Below are 7119 nucleotides of genomic sequence, written 5' to 3'. Positions count from 1 at the left end.
ATTGGTGTACATGAGTGGATCAGCTCCTGTAAGTATTGTGGGGCTAACCCACTGACAGCCTTGTAGCTCAACAGCAGGACCTTATAACCAACTGGATATATATGCAATGGTGTTTTCCTACGCGTCAGATACCTGGATGAGATAGCCGATGTGGTCTTCCGAGCTTGTCTTGAAGAGCGGGTTCCCGAGGAGCATCTCGGCCACCACACATCCGAGTGACCACATGTCCGCGCTGCATGTGACCGGGAGCCCAAAGTACATTTCGGGGGCCATGTACCACATCAGCCAAGACACCAAGCTCCTAGCAGCACACGGACAGACAGGTGACCAAACAAGGTGGCACTTGCACATTATTCACCTGTACTTGTGAAGTGCAGAATAGATGAGGGTATGCACACGCAGTCACGTATGGCACTCAAAATGCGCACAATGACAAAGATCGCCCACATAAATGCGTGTATCAGCTGGGTAGCACTTAGAAATTTAAATTATTTTCATTACACTGGTGCCAGCTATCATAGAGTGCAGCTGTCGTGTCGCGAGAGTTCTCTGCGGTGAGTAACAACTTCTTTAAAAGCAACGGCGCTGCGACGCCTCTCTGAATAAAATTAACGCCGAGCCGCTTTGCGCGTTTCAAGATTCAGTGATGAACCGGGGACACCTACCACCACCCTGAAAACGTGCAGACGTCTCGGAACGGGAAAAGGTTAAGTGAGGAATGAGGACAAAGGAACTTAGGGCTGCCATGCGATCTGTACATTTGCAATCGTAAATCACATGTAAATCACACGTAAATCAGCCATCCGCGACGAAAATTCCAATGGGATTGTCTACTGGCTCCAGACTTTCAATACCAGCAATCGATTATGAAAATTGTTACCGGTTTACTGGTTACTGTTTGACAACTACCCTCCTCAAACCTGGGAGGTTGAGAGTTGAAATCCTGGCCAAATGATTGACGAAATGTAACGTTTGAAGGGTATCAGTGTCACTACCACACTTTGTTTAAGCGGTGCTAACCACCACGCCACCACAGCACGAAGACAAAGACCCCCCCATATAGCTTAAACAGGCTTGTAGCGCAGCGTGCTAACCGTTAACACCACCGCTCCCCACAAACACTGTGACACGCACACACACATGCTGCTACACACGTACACACATTCACAGGGCAGCTAGATCACTCACTTGGGCAGGTCTCGCTGATGCTCAGGCCAAAACCTGTGAGCCTGATATTGCCACTGATGTGGTCTTTGACCAAGATGTTTGCCTGCAAAAAAGACAGTGGTTGTCAGTGAAACTCGTGGTGTGTCGGTGAGATTGCGTCTTGTTGAATTGGTTCATGGCGGTTTACTCAAAGATTTCATGTACTCATTTTTGTTGAACACTTAATGCCCTTTGTAAATGTAATCATGCTTGAAGATCTCCCTACCCCATGCCGTGTTAATCAAGGGGGTTGTATGGCCATACCTCACCATGCTGCTCAGGGGGCTGTTGAAGGCAATGGGATCCAGGACCGGTTCAGATATCGCCCAAACCCTGGTTTTAGCCGTGGCCAGAAATCGAATTCGGGTCATTAACCTCTGAGTGCAGTTTGCGAACTACCCCACCACTGCTACGCCCATCATTTAGCTTTGGCCTTCGGAATTGTTGCTTAGGGCAGTGGTCGTTGTTGTTTAACGCAAATTAGAAAATATTAAATGTTCCGCGGAGCGTTGGTTGTTGAGAGCAAACAGAGATCCACGTGAAAAGTTGTATTTGTATGCAAGTTTTGGCTATCTGTGTTTATGAAATAGCAAGTCGTGGCATGAGTGTTGTTGCGGTGTAGAATAAGATATCTCGAAATCCTGTTACTAAGGTTTACAAGAGTGTTCTCATATTCTTAGTTCTTTCGGTAAGAAAGAACTAAGAATATGAATTACTGGAGTCACGAAAGCTTTAAATCAAAATTTAAGAGTGCTCTCATTTTCTACAACTGCACGAACTGAGGCACTAACTCCATACTGACGGACAAAAGACGCAGCGGGCTGCTTAGTTTACTAACCGGCTTCAGATCCGCGTGAATGATGTGCATCGCCTTCAGCTTTGCCAGGGCCCGCAGCATGGAGCCCACGTACGGCTTCAATTCCGTCATGTATAAGCCATAGGTCTCGTCCAGCTTCTGGAGGAGGTCTCCGCTGCGTGACGGCACAAAACGTGAACGGTTACAGTTTCTTCCTGCTTGTGACCCATTCCCTGATTGGCCCCTTGAACAGGAGCACACGTGCTTGGCTGAGGCGAAGCCGCACGGAGTAACCATACAGGGTTGCCGCTCAACTCAAAACATAGTCAATGAGGCAGGAAGGCATTATAAACAGTTATGTCTGACCATGGAGCCGCGTACAAATACAATAATTCTAGGGCATTCTGAAAGCCTATGGACATTTATTCTACATCCAAATGATTCATGTGTGTGAACACACGGACGCATCGGTGTTTGGGGGAGCGGTGGTGCAGCGTTTAGCGCGTTGCTCTACAATTCCCGCTCACGGCCAAGACCGGTGACGATTATCTGAACCAATCCTGAGCCTCCCCTAGATCGACTCAGCCTCAAATGAGTACCTGGTGCGGTGTGTAAACATCGCCACTGGGGAGACAAAGGCTGCCGGGCGTGGTGCTGCCCACCCACCCCCTCGTGTGCCTTGCCCGTCTTCATAGGTGCTACTTGCTAACAGCACTTGCCCCAACAATCTTCTCAGGCTATACTGGTTAATCTTTGTCTTTGGATCGGTGTTCACCGGACGCCATGACACTCACCTGATGAGCTCCAGGACGACGCAGTTGTGTCCCCGGAAGGTGAAGTTGTCCAGGAGGGTGACGATGTTGTTGTTGTCAGGGTCCCCCTTGCTCTGCAGGATCTTCATGATCTCCAACTCCAGCTGCTGTCTCTTGTTGTTGATGCTCTGGGGTGGGGGGGGAGAACGCACGGAATGAGAGTTGTCACCTCGCTCTGAGCATCGCAACATGCAGGGGCGGAGGCAATGCTCATTCATCCTCCATGAGTGGTCCTAAGCCAAGAGTGTGAATCCCACTGGCTGAGGGAGCCATTAAACACACCGTCAACACGCTGTTTGTGTTTAGTTTGTTGCCCTTCCTCTGCACCTCCGATTAGCATGGTCGGTTACATACGGTGCGAAAGAAGTTCAACATTACATACTTACAATGAATGTCAGAATCGGCATGTGTATTTATACTGGAGGAATTTGATGAGCTGCAAATAACTTTTTCACAAATATAATTATATAATTTTATATATTTTTCTCTTTAAACCAAAGTCACAAATATGCACACATTTTAGATTTTGGACTAAAATTGGGGGTGGGTGGGGGGGGGCAGCTGCATACATTTGTATTCATTTGTGATCTCTGTGTGTGGCTAAATGTGATCTATGACACGAGTTACAAGGCGATATAAGTTATTTGGGCTAAGGACAGGCATAGGGAGATTAATTTAGTGTCTGACGAATGCACAGCAATGGGGAAGCTGGCTTAAAATAATGTTAAAGTGGACACCACTACAGATTATCGTTCTGTATGTTTACTGTATAGATGTGTGTTGTCTGCTCGTATTAAAAAAACGAAGTCGTTGACTATCGTTTAAAATATTACATCAATAAAAATATTTATTTTGGGTGAATATTGTTGCTGAGGAGCAGTTATGTTAACGTGTTAAGATGGTGATTTTATCTCAAAGTGATTCCCATCCGATATTTTGAGGGGGTAATTGACGAAAGTAACAGGCCTCATATCATCGTGGGAGAGGAATATTGGCGGGCGTATTGCGTCTCTGTACAAGGATTGTTGTTGTTGTTGTCACGGTTATCTCTCAGTGACAGTGGTGTGCTACGTGGAGCAAAATCCCAACGTGAGGCTGAAGAGGAGGTGGACGAGGTGGTGACACCGCCGAGAGGAGGAGGAGGAGGAGAGCCATCAGGGGTGGCCAGGCCTTGCCGAGAGGATCTCAAGGAGCGCTCCCCCCCCCCATTGACACCACAAGGGAGGAGGAGGAGGGAGCAGACATCGCGGAGTTGCCGCTCATCTCCCGTAGCAGCAGCAGCAGCCAGAGAGCCCCACCACGACTGCCGTGCCACGCGACTGTCACTGCGACTCCGGGAGTCGGGGCTCTCACCACCACCACCACCACCGCCGCCCTTCTGCGTCGACTCACAGCGGAGCTCCGCAGCAGCAGCAGCAGCGTGACCCCTGCCGACCCGCGCGGTCTTCTACGCCGTCTTCTTGGGCGGCGGGGACATTGAGTTTGCGGCTCCTTACGGCGTACGGACGTTTCAATAGGGGTTAAAAAACACAATGTCTCTGTGTGGTGTTTCTCCCTTGTCATGGGGACTTTGTAGGATGAACGGTGGAGATTGTTAAGGGGTGACCGATAATGTCTGAATTGGTCTGTAATAAGGTAGGGCACTGATAAGGTAATGACGACACGTGTGCACTAGCGATGAGAACATTGACGCACTTTTGTCGAAGCGTTACTGAGTTTCAAGTCTCTGTTCCCGACAGTTTTGTTTGGTGGAGGGGATATTTGGGGCCTCCTGACAAAGAATTTTCTAGCTAAGCTCTACTAACATCGTAGAGTAACAACAGCAGCAGCACTGTCCACATAATAGAAACACTCCTCCTCCTCCACACGTGCGTGCATTCACTTACTGCCACCTAGACACCGCTGGAACTTGTGCAGAGACATTTCGTGAGGTTCAAATGTCAAAGTTTGTGCTCAGAGAGCCAGCCGGAGCCGTCGAGAGTTTGCGGATTGGCGATGCCTTTGTCGAGGCAAGACGCAGCCACACTCGGGCACAATTAGAACCTTTAGATAACTGCAATTGTCTGAGGACTTTGAGTGCACGAGTTACGTGAAACAGTTCTCGGTGGCAATTGTTATTTTGTTAGTTTTAAATGTTTGTTTGGCCTCCTCCATACAATTGTCCTACTGGTGGTGTATTTAATGGGCTGTGAGCTGCTGTTGGTCATTGCTGGTCGATGATGATGATGATGTGTGGATGTTCAGAGTTGGGACGTGGCGGTGGTGGGGAGGTGAGGACAGAGAACTTTGGGCATAACCCCCCTGACTCTACTCCACATTATCATCATCACATTCAACCTCCTCATTATCTCGCTGCTGCTGCTCATCATCATCATCATAGACTTCACAAGGCAGCAGCAACAGCAGCAGTAGGATGTGTGGGGTGGTGGGTGCCTTGTGTTTCGGCTCTTAGCAATGTGATCACAAGTTCCACATCGATACCCAGACACGCCTCAATTACATTCTTTGGCGGGAAAGTTTATTTAAAATCTTTATTTAAAGCAGTCCTGGGCACAATGTGAGGAGATATGTGTTGCTGGATGTTGCTGTGCTCGTGGATATGAAAGAAAAGCGAGACCACTGTGTGTTGTAAGGACAACATTGTGGTGCTCACTCTGTGAGGAGTTTGTGTGCACCTTCCCAGGCAGGGTCGCCATCCGAGCCCCGTGGTCTCATCGCGGCCTACCTAAGTATTGCTTCCTGCGTGTCTGCCGCATTATTACCGCTGATTTAAGTTGTTGTCGCTGTCCAGCTCATTATATGACCGCTCCATCTTCGTGAACCAGCGTGTTGGGACGCTAATTCACTACTTTGAAGGAACAAACGCGTGTTGTAGGATGTGGCAGTGCATTTGTCTGCGTGGTTGTTGATACTGCGAAGGGGCAGTGGTGGCTGCTGAAGTGCGACTTCTGGAACTTCTTCCTCCTCCACACATTATTTTAAGTGCACCACAGTACTCACAATAATTATTAGTCCATCTGTGGGTTGTATGAATGTCTCCTAACGCCGTGTTGGTCACAGGAAGTATTTGACTATACTTCACCATTCCTGGTGGGTGAGGGCTGGGGAAAGCCCTCCGATTCTATCCACCACACGGGGAATGTTAACAACACGCACTGCGCTTCTGGTCAAATAACTCGCACGGCATGGCAAGGCCCTCATCCAGCAGTGGATGGACCAGGGCTGCCCACGCTGCCTGCGTTGTGTTTGTGAGCGAGGGTGTGGGGAGCGGTGGCGCAGCGGTTAGCGCTACGCTGCGCTACGAACCCGGCGACCCGAGTTCGATTCCCGCTCACGACCACCAACACCGGTGACGATTATCTGAACAGGTCTTGGGCCTCCCCTAGGTCGACTCGACCTCAAATGACTACCTGGTTGCGGTGTGTAAACATCGCCAATGGGGGAGACAAAGACGGCCGGGCGTGGTGCTGGCCACCCACCCCCTCGTGTGCCGTGCCGGCCTTCGTAGGTGCTCGCTAACAGCACTTGCCCCTACAGTCTGTTAAGGGTTCACTGGGGATCTTTGTTTTTGTTTGTTAGTCTGTGTGAGTCTGTGTGAGTGAGTTACTTTGTGAGTTCATGTGAGTTACTCCGAGTCTGTGTGTGTTACCCGGTGAGACTGAGTTGAGTGGGAGTGACTGTGAGTTACTGTGTAAGTCTGTGAGTGTGTGAGTTACTCTGAGTCTGTGTGAGTCTGAGTGAGTCTCCGAGTGTCTGAGTGAGTGAGTGACTCTGTGAGTCTCTGAGTGAGTGACTGTGAGTCTCTGAGTGAGTGACTCCGTGCGTCTCTGAATGTGGCTCTGTGAGTCTGTGGCTCTGAGTCTCTGAGTGAGTGACTTTGTGAGTCTCTGAGTGAGTGACTGTGAGTCTCTGAGTGAGTGACTGAGCGTGAGTCTCTGAGTGTGGCTCTGAGCCTCTGAGTGAGTGTCTGAATCTCTGAGTGTGGCTTTGTGAGTGCGTGCGAGTTTCTGAGTGAGTGACTGTGAGTCCCTGAGTGAGTGACTGAGCGTGACTCTGTGAGTCTCTGAGTGCGTGTTACTCTGCGAGTCTGTGTGTGTGTCAGAACTAGTATGTGAGTGTGAGTCTGTGTGTGAGTTACTCTGTGAGTCTGTGAGTGAGTCTGTGGGTCTCCTTGAGTGAGTGTGAGTCTGTGTGAGTGACTGTGATTCTCGGAGTGACTCTGTCAGTCTCTTGAGTGTGGCTCTGTGAGTCTGAGTGAGTGACTCTGTGAGTCTCTGAGTGTGGCTCTGTGAGTCTGAGTGAGTG

This window comes from Petromyzon marinus, chromosome 15 (assembly GCF_048934315.1).
Source record: "Petromyzon marinus isolate PM22_M1 ecotype Great Lakes invasive population chromosome 15, UKy_Petmar_22M1.pri1.0, whole genome shotgun sequence".
Taxonomy (NCBI): domain Eukaryota; kingdom Metazoa; phylum Chordata; class Hyperoartia; order Petromyzontiformes; family Petromyzontidae; genus Petromyzon; species Petromyzon marinus.
The sequence above is the reverse complement of the archived record's forward strand: the minus strand, read 5'-3'. Positions refer to the sequence as shown.